The sequence below is a fragment of the Musca domestica genome, unplaced genomic scaffold, assembly GCF_030504385.1.
Source record: "Musca domestica strain aabys unplaced genomic scaffold, Musca_domestica.polishedcontigs.V.1.1 32, whole genome shotgun sequence".
Lineage (NCBI taxonomy): Eukaryota > Metazoa > Arthropoda > Insecta > Diptera > Muscidae > Musca > Musca domestica.
Window position 1 is genome coordinate 7002645 of NW_026712311.1, and position 16732 is coordinate 7019376.

At 36.2% G+C, this 16732-nt stretch overlaps 1 protein-coding gene across 1 annotated transcript in view; it reads right to left on the reverse strand.

Moving 5' to 3' along the window:
* LOC131803667 (uncharacterized) overlaps window positions 1–414 on the reverse strand; it is a 69137-nt gene extending 68723 nt beyond the window's left edge. Inside the window, exon 1 of the mRNA XM_059125114.1 lies at window positions 247–414. The gene's annotated coding sequence lies outside the window, so the exon portion shown is untranslated. The remainder of the gene's footprint in view (window positions 1–246) is intronic.
* Window positions 415–16732: the final 16318 nt, after the last annotated feature.

Genomic DNA, 16732 nt, shown 5'->3' on the forward strand with positions numbered 1-16732 from the left:
TAAGCAACTCCAAGACTGAATATAGACAAAAATGCCAAAATAAAAAAGAAACACACTGCTAAGCCTGGCCAAGACTCAAACACATCCACATACACAATTTTTGAACCCGTTCATAGCCATTGTGGCAAAGTCACTGGTTTGTATGAATTGAAAAGAAAATACAACAGACTAAGACACACACACACACAGATATCTCTTCTTGACTTCCATACGACTCAGGTACTCCAAAATAACCCATACACTCACATTTCTCAACTCTTTGGCAGTTGTTGCTGCAACTGCTGAGGGCGGGGGAATGGCGGATAAATGGAATGTCTTCTCGACCGGCTAGTTTTTGGAAACGGTTCAAAACGTCAGAAACCAAACAAAACGACACGACAACGGCGTTTCAACGGTAGATACGTGTTTCTCAAGCAACAGGTAAAGCCAGACTAAAGACGCTTATGCCATCATATAGCGGCTTAAGATTGTGTAGTGCGGCGAATAGTGATCTCAAAAAAAACTGAGGCGAATTGCTGGGATTGCTCATTGCTAACAGGTAACAGCAGAAAGCAGTTATTTTTTGTAATGGACAGACAGGCAGACATACATGGGTTGGTACTACACAACTGATCGATCGAGCGATTGATCGCATATGCAGAGAAAGAAAAACATCAACACCAGCTACAATAACAACAACAAAACATTGAAATATGGTAAAATATTACTCTATCCTAATGTTGTTGTTGTCACAATATTAGTTCACAGGTTAATATTGTGACAACAACAACAGCATCTTCGCAATCGGCTCAGCCTGAAAACTGGTTAAGAATTCTTTCAGTTGGCCAAGTTTTCCATTTCGTTACAAAATTCCCAAAAATATAAGGGACGTGTGAATTTTGTGTAAGAATTTTCCCTTTTTCTTTAACGTTTTTTTTCACTTGTTCTTAAGACACAGAGATATGGAGCAGATAAGAAAGATACAGTGGCTCCGAAAGGTAAATAGAATTAGGATCTTTAAAAGAATTAGACGAGACCTGGCGACCCTGCCCTAAGTGAAACCCTGAATTATATATAGTTGCCTTAGAAGTCCTCAAGTTTGGGTTTGGCTCAAATGTCAGAACCTGTTAAAAATATTGGACTGTTATGAACTTAGTTGAAAAATACGGTTAGCACCTTCAAAATACTCGTGTTTAATGAATTATTCTGAAGGATCATTTCAAACGTAGATTTTTTTAAAAATTTTTTATAAGAATTCATCTGAAGAACCATTTAAGGATTTTTCTGAAGCCTCAATGGTGATTTTTTAATGGATTTTTCTTAAGGCCCAAAAGCGTAGATTTTTTATTTTTTTCGGAAGGACCTGAGGATTTTTTGTTAAGGACCTTTGCATCCATAATCGTAAACTTTTTAGGGATTTTCTAAGAACCATCGTAGCCATAAATGTAGATTTTTCTTTGAATTTTTCTTAAGAATCAGTGTCCTCCCAAAAAAGGATTTTTTATGTATTAATATGAACGATCTTTATCGTCCTAAATGTAGATTTTTATGAAGGACCTCCTTTGCTAAAACGTGGATTTTTAAAGAATTTTTCTTAAGAACCATCGCTTCCTAACACCATAATTTTTGACGATTTTTTTCTTAGGAACCATTGCCTTCAAAATCGTGGATTTTTGTTAAAGAATTTTTTTAGGACCATCGCCTGCAAAATCTTGTATTTTTTATTTAAGATTTTTTTAAGGGCCATCGCCTTTAAATTTCTTTTTAAAGATTTATTCTTTAGACCCTCGCCTTAATAAACATTGATTTTTTTCTTTAGACCCTCGCCTTAATAAACGATGATTTTTTTTAAAGTATTTTACTGAAGAACGTTCGCTACATTTTTTGTTTTTGTGGATTTTTAAGCAACCTTTCTTCAGGACCATCGATTTTATAAACGCAGATTTTTTAAAGAATTTTTTTTAAAAACCATCGCCATCAAGAACCATCACTTTCAAAATCGTGAATTTGTTCAAAGAATTTTTTTATGGGCCATCGCTTTCAAAAACCGATATTTTTTAAAGATTTTTTTAAGGACCATCGCCTTTATAAACGTGTGTTTTTTAAGAATTTTTCTCAGGGACCTTCTCTGCTAAAAACGTGGATTTTTAGAGATTTTTTCTTAAACCATAAACGTCTCTATAAAGAAGGATTTTTTAAAGAAAAATTCTCAAGGAACATCTCTGCTAAAAATGAAAATTTTTAAAATTTTTCTTAAGGACCATCTCGTTCATAAAACAAACAGTTTTCAACCAATTCTTCTTCAGGACCATCGACTTCATAAACGTGGATTTTTTAAAGAATTTTTATCAAGCACCATCGCTTTCATAAACGTGGATTTTTTAAAGAATTTTGCTCAAGGACCAATGCCTTTATTAACGTGATTTTTTAAAGAATTTTTCTCAAGGACCATCGCCTTCATAAACGTGGATTTTTTTAAGAATTTTTATCAAGGACCATCGCCTTCATAAACGTGGATTTTTAAAAGAATTTTTCTCAAGGACCAATGCCTTCATAAACGTGATTTTTTTAAAGAATTTTTCTCAAGGACCAATGCCTTCATAAACGTGATTTTTAAAGAATTTTTCTCAAGGACCAATGCCTTCATAAACGTGATTTTTTAAAGAATTTTTCTCAAGGACCAACGCTTTCATAAACGTGGATTTTTAAAAGAATTTTTCCAAATGACTATCGCCCTTATAAATGTGGATTTTTTTAAGAATTTTTCCTATGTGAATTTTTTTAAGAATTCCTTCATAAACTTGGATTTTTTACGATTTTTTCTAAAAGACACTTGATGGGCAACCTAAAACTTAGATTTTTTTAAGAGTTTTATCAAAGGACCATTGCCTCCATAATCCTAGAATTTTTAAACTATTTTTCATAAAAGTGCATTTTTGTAAGAATTTCTCTAAAGGGCTGTCGCCTTAATAAACGTGGAATTTGTAAGAATTTTTATGAAGAACCTTTGCATACACTAACGTTTTCTTAAAGAATTTTTCTAGAAGACCAAGTCTACCAGAAACGTAAGTGTTTTGAACAATTTTTCTAAAGGATCATCGTAGACTAAAAAAATTGAAGAACCAGCGTCGTCACAAACGTGAATTAAACATTTCTTATCGGACCTAAAATAAACATGATATAAATATTGCGACGTGCCACGTTTGATTAACTTCAGACTGCTGTCATTTCTAAGCCACTCGTCCGATAGCTCTTAAAATTATTCCAGTGACAGCTCATTATATTGTTTACAAGCGTACAAAAGCATTTTGGTGAGAATTTTCCAGAAAAAAGTTATTCGTGATGGAATTCAAACGTGATAGTGTGATTTCTTTATATTTGGCCGGAAAAACACAAGTGGCTATCGTTAGTGAGAATAAATCTTTTGTGCCTCGTACCTGATACTGGCAGCGTAGCCCGACGTCAAGGAAGTGGACGGAAGAAAACAGCAACATCAGCAGAAATGGTTCGAAAAGTAAAGAAGCGACTTGATCGAAACCCCCGTCGCAGTGGCCGAAAAATGGCTCGTGAGCTGAACATATCGCAATATTCGGCAAATATTGAAAAATGAGCTCGGGTTAAAGCCATTGAAATTCCAAAAATTGCAAGAACTTTCACCGCAACAGAAAAAAAGTAGACTCAAAAGAGCTAAAGACTTGCTTCTTTTGGCCAAAAGTGGTTTTCTCCGATGAGAAAACATTCGCTGTCCAGCAGTTTGTAAACAAACAAAATGATCGTGTTTACTTGCCTAAGAGGTCAGCTAAAAATGTGTACCTTCAATTGGCCACCAGACCTCAAGCGCCGGCTATGGTGATGGTTTGAGCCGCCACAACAGCCGACGATCGCTCTCCGCTCGTATTAATCGACCGTGGAATCAGAATAAATGACGAATATTATCGCGTAAATATTCTGGAGGGTGTATTAAAGCCTTGGGCACGCAAACATTTTGGTCGCAGACCTTGGACATTCCAACAGGACTCAGCACGCGCCACCCAAGAATGGTTATAAAATGAGGTTCCTCGCTTCATTTCCAGCGCACAATGGCCACCTAAAATCTCCGGATACCAATCCGTTGGGCTATTGTGTCTGGAGTATTTTGGAAAGCAAGGTTGGCACTAAAAAATACCAAAGTGTCGATCACCTCAAGCAAGCGCTTCGTCGGCGGGAACGGGCCAAACTACCGCAGAGCAGCATTTGGTCAGAGTGTGACGGTTTCATTGGCCGTTTAAAGGCCATTATTCGTGCCAAAGGTGACCAATTCGAACAAATCTAAACTTATTCTAAAATTTGATGACATTTCAGACATTTTTTTTCTTTCTTTCAATAAAATTTAAAAAAAATTAAAAATTATAGCGTTTGATTTCTTTGCATTTTTTTATTTCATCCCTGTATATAGACTTTGAAGTTAAGTAAAAAGGATTCAGAACAATTTCGAATTGACCGCCAGTCACAATTTAGTTTTTTTATTTAATGTTTGTAGAATTAAGTATTTGGGAGACATCGATTTGTGTAGAAAAAACTTCAGATAATCTCAACAGGTTAAGTCCCTGGTAATTCAGTACGATCCTTACTGTCACTATTTTATGAATATTGCACTAATTCTCTAACTCAAGAACATTCATATTATTCCAATCTCAGTTATTTTCTCCTTTGACCCACTGTAAGCTGTGTTTTCCCTTTTTTGAGTTCCAGCATGGAAACGATCAGTCTGAACAAAAATGTGTTAATGTTTGCATTTAAAATCTCCGGTATAGTGTGGGTGACTTGTTTTTGTTCTTGTTGTCTAAAAGTAAATGGCCCATAAAATATTTAGAATTTCCAAAACAACTAAATGCCAAATGGCAGGTTAAACACACGCACTCATGAATAACAAAAACTGCATGGCCGTAAGAAAATAAATTAGCAACAAAAACAACGACAGCAAAGAAAACAACGGGGAAGAATAAAATTTCTTTTTTGCTTTTTGCATAAACGTGAATATTCTGAAAAAGAAAATTGAAAACCTCTAAACGGAAGTTGTTGCCTTTTGTCAAAGTACCTGTATATGGCCAATATATATGACACATCCGTTTGCTGGGCCATTCATTAAGGCAAGCCAAACAGACAATTGGTGGCCTGGCCTATTTGCCCAAAAATAAAATCGAGTCTTAAGCACCTACCTTAGCTTTTACTGTCCATATCGAACAGAAAATCAAAATAAACCGTTTAACCAACCAGTCAGCCAGCCATAAAATCAACAAGTGTTCCATTCCACCACCGTTCATATTCACAGAACCACCCTGCCTTCACTCTCACCCATTCACTCACTCCCTCACCTTCGACGGAAAAGAACAATCAAAAAGAAGAAAAGAATAAGTACAGCGAGGGTAATTAAAAATTCCGCACAGACGTGGTGTGAAATGAAAAATGAATACCGGGCCGACAAGAATGCGTTATGTTCGATATTATTTCTGCGACTCGGTCTTCTTGGTACGAAAATATTTTGTTGTTAAATTTAGAACAACCAGCACCACCACCACCACTACTAAACAACCAGCGATTGCCTTGGCTTGACCAACAACTTTCTGTAAGAATTACAATTTTTCCACCAAAGAATATAGGTTAAAATGCCACATTCGATTATTGCACGCTTTCGGCCAGGCCAAACCAAGCCAATTCGATGGCGAAAAATGTGTGGGCCACATATCGACACAGGCTGCAGTGCAACTGGTGTGTTTAGAATATGGAATAACTGCCGCATTCTATGCAAAACAGCAGATGTTGTCTAAACATCCTTTTTAATGATCTCCACTTCAGTGGCTGGTTTGCCTCTTGTGCTGGATTCATGACAGGTTGTATCAAAAATGAGGCACCGGGTTACAGGTAATGTTCGTTTTTTCCAGCAATACACGCTACTGGTGGCAATGTTGGCCCAAAAAGTCTGATTTTTGTGAATGGAGAAATAATTAAAAATATCGTTCTAATGGTTCTAATTATCCTTAAAATAATAAAAAAACAATTTTATATTCCTTCGAATTTTCTTAGAAGGACGGAAGTCATTAAATCAAATTTCATTAAGTATCGATTCCTTCAAGAATTATTTTTCATAGGAGGGGGAAAGTTTTTGAAAAATGTCTCCCAAAAAGTAGTCATTCCCACAATATTCTTTAAACTTGTTAGAAGGACATTAGTCCTTGATGAAAAAAATCATTTAACAGCAAGTTCTATAAAAAAAATCTTGAAAAATTGTAGAAAAGTGGTAGTCCACTCAAAATTATTGTAAAAATCCAAGATAGTGGCCGGAAAGTCTTTGGAGAAAATATAATCATGTTAATAGCCCTTGCAAAAACATTCGACGTTAGTCCCTGCAAAAAGTCTACGTTGGTCCTCAGAAGGTCCAATAGACATAGAACAAAAAAATCTAAAAAATTGAGTTAATGGCTCTTGGAAAAACAGTCTTGGAAAACAGTCTTTAACAAGTAGAAAAGCAGTAAGTAGCGGTCGGTCCGAACATTGAATACCCTCCACCATTTGAAAAGAATTTGGAATTAAAAAAAAAAAATAAAATTCGTTAAAAATTCTGTTAAAATCTTGAAAATACCGAATTTAATGATTATATTGGGGTATATAAGAAGTCGTGAACCATAATCCATTTACAAGCGTACCAGCATCACAGTGGCCGAAAAATGGCTCGTGAGCTGAACATATCGCAATATTCCATTCTACAAATATTGAAGAATGAGCTCGGGGTAAAGCCATTGAAATGCCAAAAAATGCACGAACTTACACCGCAACAGAAAGAAAATCGTCTCAAAATAGCTAGAGTTGCTCCGCATGGCCGAAAGTCGCCGAAAGTGAACTGCCGAATTTAGTTTTCTCCAACGATACAACATTCGTTGTCCAGCATTTTGTAAATAAACAAAATGATCGTGTTTTTATTTGCCAAAGATGTCAGCTGAAAATGTGCACATTCGGTTGGCCACCAGAACTCAAGCGCCGGCCATGGTGATGGTGTGGGCCACCATAACAGCCGATGGTCGCTCTTCGCTCGTATTAATCGACCATCATTCCAACAGGACTCATCACCATTGCACTCAGCACGCGCCACCCAAGAAAGGTTAGAAAATTAGGTTCCTCGCTTCATTTCCAGCGCGCAATGGCCACCAAAATCTCCGGATACCAATCCGTTGGACTTATTGTGTCTGGAGTATTTTGGGAAGCAATGTTGGCACAATGTGTCGATCACCTCAAGCAAGCGCTTCGCCGGGAATGGTCCAAAATACCGCAGAGCAACATTCGGGCAGCGTGTAACGGTTTCATTGGCCGTTTGAAGGCCATAATTCGTGCCAAAATCTAAACATATTTTGAAATTTGATGTTATTTCCGACATTTTTTGCTTTCATTCAATAAAATTTAAAAAAAAAAAAAATTAAAAATTATATCGTTTGACCTTGTTGCATTTTTTATCTCACCCTGTATATTGGGAGATACCGTTGTATGGAGACCATGCGAAGACGTGGGCTGTAGTACTTATTACGACTTCTAAATACGAAGTTTGAAATAACTCCGGTGAATAATGTCCCTAAAAATGAATATGTAGCTAAAATCATCAAAATACCGAATATTGGGAGGTACCGTTCTATGGGGGATATACGAAGACGTGGACCTGAATAGACAATTTTCCGTTATAGGTTTTAGTAACCATTGCAAACTTTAAATAAGAAATTTGAAACAGTCCCGGCTAATAATGTCGCTTAAATCATCAAAATACCGAAAATCGGATGGTATAGTTATACGTGAATCTGCATATACAAGTTTTCGTCATAGGTTGAAGTACCCATTAAGGACTTCAAATACGAACTTTTAAATAATTCCGGTGACTAATGTCGCAAAAATCATGAAAAGACCGAATATATATGGGGGTATCGCTATATGGGTGCTTTACTAAAACGTTGACCTATGTAGACAATTCTCTTCCAGGGGGTAAAGTACTCAAAAGGAACTCCTTTTGTGGATTTTCAGACAATTTCGTTGAAAAAATTGGCTACAATTATCAAAATACCGAATATCGGGAGGTACCGTTATATGAGAGATATACGATATCGTGGACCGATATAGACCATCTTCGAACTTGAACTGCCTGCAGTCAAAATGCTTATCTGTGCAAAATTTTAGCTTCCTATTTTTAATCGTTTTGATTCTAGCGTGATTAAAACAGACGGACATACGGACGGAGGAACAATGGTTAAATCGTTTTAAAATTTTACGCTTATCCAGAATATGAATACTTTGTTATGTCTTAAATTATTATTTCAATGACTTTCAAACGGAATGACGAACTTAAAATACCCTCAATACTATGTATGGTGGAGGGTATAAAAATTCCAAAGAATAACTAATGAAATTTATAGGTCTTCTGCATTTCCCTGGTAGTTCCAAAAATAATTTTAAAAAATCGTATCATTTTCCTAATCACGTCTTCCAAATATCCACCAAAAAATCCACGTAGATTGCTAATATGTACATGTGGAGTGCTTCCTCTTCAGTGTAGCGCAATCTGGATCAGTGGTAACTGAAGAAAAAACAAACAGGAATATCCACCATTACCTGTCATCAATTTGTGTTTTCCAGTGGACTTCATTAAATAAATGCCAATCTATGATAACACTCAATGCTGCCGCTTGTCGTTCAGACATCCATCTGCAAAATAAGCTTGCAGCGACTCATACGAAAAAAGAAAACAAGAAAAAAACCTGGAATATAACCGAATAACGCATACGCTTACCTAGAGCGTAGAAATAGGCTCACGCATTCAGCCATTGAGTATGGACGAAAATTTCCCGTAAAATTAAATACAATAACAACAAAACAGCGATCAATGGCCAAATTGAGGTCAGTGGGTAAAACGAAAATATCTAAACCGAACAACCTACATACGAGGTGGTGTTGGTGCACACGGGAAACGCATGCTCGCGCAGTTGGATAGACACATGCCGCTTCTCCTCCTCTCTATACACATTTAGCGTACCTACTAACTTGGCTTAACAAATGAATTGCATTCTATAATCAAAACATAAAATTGGGCGTTAACGCAACGTTTTTACGTTTTTTTTTTTTTTTTTGAGCCAAAGACGCTCTAGGTAACTGACTGTTGGCTACTAACAGGTTGATGATAGCAAGTGCAGTTCACTTGTTCCAAGCATAAAAGAAAGCATTCTTCATTCCGGCAATTGGTTTCTATAGTTGTTGGTTTTACGCAGGAATTGTTTTCGTTTTGTTCGCTCTTTTTTTACTGTTAATGTTTATGCTCTTGTTGTTGCTGCTGTTGTTGGTTTTTATGAGGTTTCGGCCATAATGAGTTTCAATTTATCATTTAATGTTCTTTGACCAATTTCTTGTTCGTCGAATTGTTATAGCATTCCGTCATTAATCATTTCTTATGGGCCAGTGATTCTTGACGTACTTTTCTTGCGAGCACCATGATTAGGGAAGATCAGTTCTCCAGCTATGTAAAATGAGCGTAAGAGAGAATGGCCTGCAGTGATTCTGAGTACCCTACTATGATAATATGTATGGTCCCATAAAATTAGATATTTCCTCGTATGATTTTTCTGGGATTGGTGGAAATATGGAACTTAAGGGTACGAAAAGTACTCTTAGTAAGAGGTCCATAAGAGATGGAACTTTGAAATTTCGTGTGAGCATATGAGTGGTGGGCGTTTTTTCACAATTCATACTTAAAGGGCATGTAATGTATTAAAAGACACAAAATGATACATCGGGTTATTGAGTGTTCGATAAAGGCTGGAACTTTGAAATCGTGTATGGGGCTACTTTTTATGTAGAAGTGTGAAATATCCCGTTTTTATACCCTCAGCCAATGAGAGAGGGTGACTAGAGTGGGTGTATATCATTTGATGCGGCCAAAACGTGCCTCATCGAAATGACGGTTTTAGACCCTAGGTCCCTTTGGGCCAAATCCGTTTCAGGACATTTGGAGTTGATCTAGCAATGCCCGTCCTTCCGCCCGTCCGTCTGTCTGGCTGGTTGTTGCGAACGATAACTCTCGAAGGGAGTATCCGATTTGGTTCAAACTTGGTACATCGTAGTATTATTATTGAACTTAGATCGACTTCGGAGATGGACGATATCGGTCCACTCCTTCTGGTACCTCCCACACAAAAGGTCGAAATTTTCAACAACAAAAAATAATAGTTTACTGCACTGAAAGAGAAAGGACAATCTAATTTTGCTCCAACTTTGCAACTCCTAGTATTTGCATCAGTGCTAGGCCAGGTGCGAAAATGGACAATATCGGTCCACTCCATGAAGCACCTCTCCCACAAAGGGTCAAAATTTTGAAAAATTATAACTATTATAAAATTTGTTGTAACAGTCCGATTATCTTCAAATTACACACATCTCATTATTTCCTCTACTAACGCAAGATCTGGTGCGAAGATGGAATGTATCGGTCCACTCCTTCTGGTACCTCCCACACAAAGGTTCAAGATTTTGAATATCAACGGAGCTCATAAAACCTAAATTAACATCCGATTCCATTTAGACTTGGTACTTCCCAATATTTCCATCAACACAAGACCTGTTATAAAGATGGTAAAGATCGGACAATTCCTTCTGGTACCTCCCCCACAAAGAGTCAAAGTTTTGAATAACAAAAACGATTATAAAATCCGAAATAAGCATCAGGTTCTCTTTATATTTCACACATCACAATATTTTTATTAACCCAAGGTCTGGCGTGAAGATGGGATATATTGGTCCACTCCATCTGGTACCTCCCCCACAAAAGGATCAATATTTTGAATATACATGAAGCTAATAAAACACGAAATCAACATTCGATTCCATTCAGACTTGGTACATCCCAATATTTCCATCAACACAATGTCTGTTATAAAAATGGTAGAGATCGCACCATTCCTTCTGGTACCTCCCCCACAAAGGGTCAAAGTTTTGAATAACCAAAACGATTATAAAATCCGAAATAAGCATCCGATTTTCTTCATATTTCACACATCCCATTATTTCTACTAACGCAAAATCTGCTGTAAAGATGTAATGCATCGGCCCACACCTTCTGGTACCTCCCACACAAAGGTTTAAAATTTTGAATATCAACGAAGCTTGTAAAACTCGAAATAAACATCCGATTCCATTCAGACTTGGTACATCCCAATATTTCCATCAACAAAAGATCTGTTATAAATATGGTAGAAATGGAACCATTCCTTCTGGTACCTTCCCAACAAACAAAAACCAATAATCAAAACGATTATAAATTTAGATAAAATCATCAAAAAATCGAATATTTGGAGGTACCGATACCCGATATTGCGGACCTATCTAGACAATACTCTTCTAGAGGGTAACGGACTCAGAAGGAACTCCTTTTGTGGATTGAAAAAATGTAGCTAAAATCATCAAAATGCCAAATAAAGGGAGTTACCGTTTCATGGGGGATATACGATATCGTGGACCAATATAGACTATACTCTCCCAGGGGGTAGAGTACTCAGAAGAAACTCCTTTTGTGGATTTTCAGACAATTCCGTTGAAAAATGTAGCTAAAATCATCAAAATACCGAATATCGATCGGGTCGACCGTTGTATGGGGGCTATATGATATCGTGACCTATGTAAACAGTTCTCTTCCAGGGTGTAAAGTACTAAGAAAGAATTCCTTCTGTTGATTTTCAGTCAATTCCATTGAAAGTTTTGACAACAATCATCAAAATACCGGATATCGGGGGGTACCGTTATATATACGATATCGTGGACCAATATAGTCCATCTTCGAACTTGACCTGCCTGCAGACAAAAGACTGGTCTTTGCAAAATTTTAGCTTCTTATCTTAATGCGTTTTGACTCTAGCGTGATTACAACAGACGGATGAACGGCCAGGACTAAATCAAACGTTAAGGACAAGCACATGTATCGTTGTAGGGTACATCTCAGTAAAACAACCGTGATATTGTTGGCTGGCGTCTGCTTCGAAAACATTGTTTCACTTAACAAAATAACAATTCTCCCTTTTCATTATTCATCCATCCGTAGACAGGTTGATGTGATACTCTGCCTAAATTGGAGAATTCAATGAGACAACGAGCGACCTTCCCACAAGAATAACAAAAGCAACGGCCACAAAACCCAAACGATATGATCATGGATCATGGCTCATGTGTAAACAATATTTACATTTTTTTATTTGATTTGAGTTGAAAGAGCCTCTTTAACTGGCCACTGATGATGATGATCGTGTTGGTGATTTTTTTTATTTAGCCATGGCTATGGTGTTTTGCTGCTTGGTTAAATTCATATTATCAAAAGCCAAAGAAGACCAAGAGAGGAGAAGAAATGATAGAGAGACCGCAATTAACTAAATTATAGTTTTACATTGAAAATCGCTCCATTTTAAGTGATTCGGTTCTTTCATTCAGCAGTCAATTCTTTGTGGCAGCAAGAATGGTCAAAATGAATGACTTTGATATTTTATGCATTGGCGAGTGAGTTTTTTAGTTTTGTTTTCAATATTTTTTTGTGTGTGTGTGTGTGTGTGTGTCTGTTTGGGCTCTATCTATCCCCCCTTTTGGCTAGGTTATTAGTTTTGAAACCGTTGAAAGAATGTGTTATTCCACGATTACCAAATACAATAACAAACACAGACCGACTTGGGTTTTAGTTTGTGCTACTTTCTAATGATGTTAGAACTTTTACCGCTCGCACACACACAGACACACCAGAGAGTTTTTGGCTGTTAGACATCAATAACTTGGGAAAAAATTAACAACTATTTGGAAAACTTAAGAAGATTTGGATATTAAATTGATTTGTGTAGAATATTTACTGGGTATAGAAGACCTATAGATTCTATGTTTACATATATTAAATGTAATTTATTTATTATGGTCTTTGATGTGGAGAAGATTTGTATAAAATTAAAAAAATATATATATTAAAACTCTTCTATATATAAAAGAAGGTCTTTTACGTATAGACATATTATAAGATTTTAACCCCAACAAAATGTTTCCCATATAAGACATATAGAAGAACTTCCATTCATACATCCACAATAAAAAGTATTATATGTATAAAAACCCTTTTAAAAATCGTCATCTATGGAAGACCCATGCAATATCTTTATAAATAGACTTCGTTTATTTAATTCTGCATACCCATATTTTTTATATGTGGACTTCTATACACATAAAATTAAAAAAAAAGTGTTGCTAATTGCATCACCAAAGCCTAGAAAAAAATGGCTAGGACTTGAGTTTTAAAGTTTGACATGTAGGAACCTATTGATGAAAAAGTAAGCGATATAGTACTAAATGGTACTAAACATTACAAAAAACTATTTTTGGGGCTAAATTTTTCAAATGTACACGCATTTTACTACTGACGCGGTAGGGTGATGTTGTTGCAAATTCATCCTAAAATCAGTTATAACAAGTTAGAAAATATCAGTCGGTTTTGCCGACAGATATGTTTGTGTATGTGTGAAATTTACAGAGATTTGGTCCGATCTCTATATCTTTATAACACATGAATGGAAATACTGAGATGTACCAAGTCTGGAATGGAATCGAATGTTAATTTCGCTTTTTATGAACTTCATGGATATTCAAAATTTTGAGCCTTTGGAAGTACCAGGAGGAGTGTACCGATATATCCCCTCTGTACAACAGATGTTGTGTATAAAGAAAACTTATGCTTATTTCGCGTTTTGTGACCTTCATGGATATTCAAAATTATGACCCTTTGTAGGAGAGGTACCAGAAGGAATGGGACTTCATGGATATTCAAAATTTTGAGCCTTTGGAAGTACCAGAAGGAGTATACCGATATATCCCCTCTTTACAACAGATCTTATGTATAAAGAGAACCTGATGATTATTTTGCGTTTTGTGACCTTCATGGATATTCAAAATTTTGACCCTTTGTAGGAGAGGTGCCAGAAGGAATGGGCCGATCTCGACCGTTTTTATAACAGATCTTGTGTTGATGGAAATATTCAGATGTGCCAAGTCAAAATGGAATCGGATGTTAATTTCGCGTTTTATGAGCTTAATGGGTATTCAAAATTTCGACCTTTTGTGTGGGAGGTACCAGAAGGAATGGACCGATACATTCCATCTTCACACCAGTCATGGGGTTAATAAAATTATTGAGATATGTGAAATTTGCAGACAATCGGACTCTTACATCACATTTTATGAGAGTTGTAATTATTTTAAGTTTTGACCATTTGTGGGGGAGGTACTTGATAGAGTGGACCGATATTATCCATTTGTGCACCTGACCGATAACTGAGGCAAATATTAGGATTTGCAAATTTGGAGCAAAATCGGATTATTACTTCTCTTTCTGTGCAAAAAAATACATATTTTTTTTTTTTGAAAATTTCGACCTTTTGTGGGGGAGGCACCAAAAGGAGTGGACTAATATTGTCCATCTTAACACCATACCTTGGGTTAATAAAATTATTGGGATTTGTAAAGTTTGAAGACATTTGGACTCTTTCATCACATATTATAAGAGATGTAATTATTCAAAATTTTCACCCTTTGTGGAGGAGGTACCTAATGGAGTGGTGTGATATTTTGCATTTTCGCACCCGATCTAGCACTTATGAAAATATTGGGATTTGCAAAGTTGGAGAGAAATCGGATAATCCTTTCTCTTTCTGTGCAAAATTTTTTTTTTTTTTTGAAAATTTCGACCTTTTGTGAAGGAGGTATCGGAAGGATTAGACCAATATATTCTACCTTAACACCAGACCTTGTGTTAATAAAAATATTGGGGTATGTGAAATTTGAAGACAAACGGGCTCTTACATCACACTTTATAAGAGTTGCAATTATTTAAAATTTTGATCCTTTGTGGGGGAGGTACTTGATGGAGTAGAGCGATATTGTCCATTTCCATACCAGACCTAGCACTGACGCAAATATTAGGATATGCATAGTTGGAGCCAAATCGGATAATCCTTTATTTTTCTGTGCAAAAAATATATTTTTTGAAAATTTCGACCTTTTGTGGGGGAGGTACCAAAAGGAGTGGACTAATATTGTCCATCTTAACACCAGACCTTGGGTTAATAAAATTATTGAGATATGTGAAATTTGAAGACAATCGGACACTTACATGACATTTTATGAGAGTTGTAATTATTCTAAGTTTTGACCATTTGTGGGGGGAGGTACTTGATGGAGTGGAGCGATATTGTCCATTTGTGCTCCTGACCGATAACTGAGGCAAATATTAGGATTTGCAAAGTTGGAACAAAATCGAATTATCCTTTCTCTTTCTGTGCAATAAATTGATTCTTTGAAAATTTTACATTTTGTGTGGGAGGTACCAGAAAGAGAGGACCGATTTTGCCCTTCCTAACACCAGACCTTGGGTTAATATAAATATTGGGATGTGTGGAATTTGAAGACAATCAGACTCTAACATCACATTTTATGAGAGTTGTAATTATTCTAAATTTTTACCATTTGTGGATGAGGTACTTGATGGAGTAAAGCAATATTGTCTAGCACTCACGCAAATATTGGGATTTGCAAAGTTGGAGTAAAATCGGTGTATCCTTTCTCTTTCTGTACAGTAAATTATTTTCTTTGAAAAAGCCGACATTTTGTGGGGGAGGTACCAGAAGGAGTGAACCGATATTGCCCATCTCCAAACTCGATCTAAGTTTAACAATAATATTACGATGTACCAAGGTTGGATCAAATCGGATACTCCCTTCTAGAGTTATTGTGCAACAGCCAAACAAACAGACAGACGAACATCGCTAGATCGACTCCAAATGTCCTGAAACGGATTTGGTCCAAAGAGACCTAGGGTCTAAAACAGTTATTTCGATGAGGCACGTTTTGGCCGTATCAAATTATGTATACCCTCTCTAGCCATATGGCTGAGGGTATAAAAACTTTTATTTGTCCCCATATAGGTTACCGTTACAACTAAGTCTGTTTCTTGACAATTGAAAAAAATCTGCCAATAATTTACAAAATTGGTCAAAACGAAGATAAAGAAGGTCTTTGAATATGCGAGTGATGGATTTTCAATTTTAAAATATATTTTTTATTTTTAAAATTCTTATTGTTTTTCTGCACCCTGTTGTCTCACAGAATGGTTTGTGGTTTTGATTGAGTAAATGTTCGGCTATGTAGCGGTAGATGGCGCTCATATGCAAAAATAATTTAAAAATTCACAACTTTATAATATCCATTAAATAGCTTTTAAAAATATAGAAACTAATTTAAATTAATTTATCTTAATTAAAACTAAACATAAATCACAGGATTCTTAGATCTCGTACTAGCAAGTCATACGATAGGTCACACAAAACACTTTACGCTTCACCACTGATGTTCTGACCCCATTGGTCTTTTGTCATGATATCCAATTTGAACTCCTATTTACAAATATTTTATAAATAAACATCATTGTGAGTCATCACAGTTCGCAAATGTAAACACATTGCATTTCAATTCAAATAACATCTCATTTCCTTCATATTTCCCCCTCCCATCCACCAATAAACAACAGATGTTTGGAGTTACAACTCCCCACCATTCGCCATTAGGAAAGCCATTTCATTTAATTTATCGGAAATATTCAATCTTAGAAGCAACACATGTCGTTCTATGACTACATACGGCGGTAATATACGATTTGAAATACATCATGGGCAGCCAA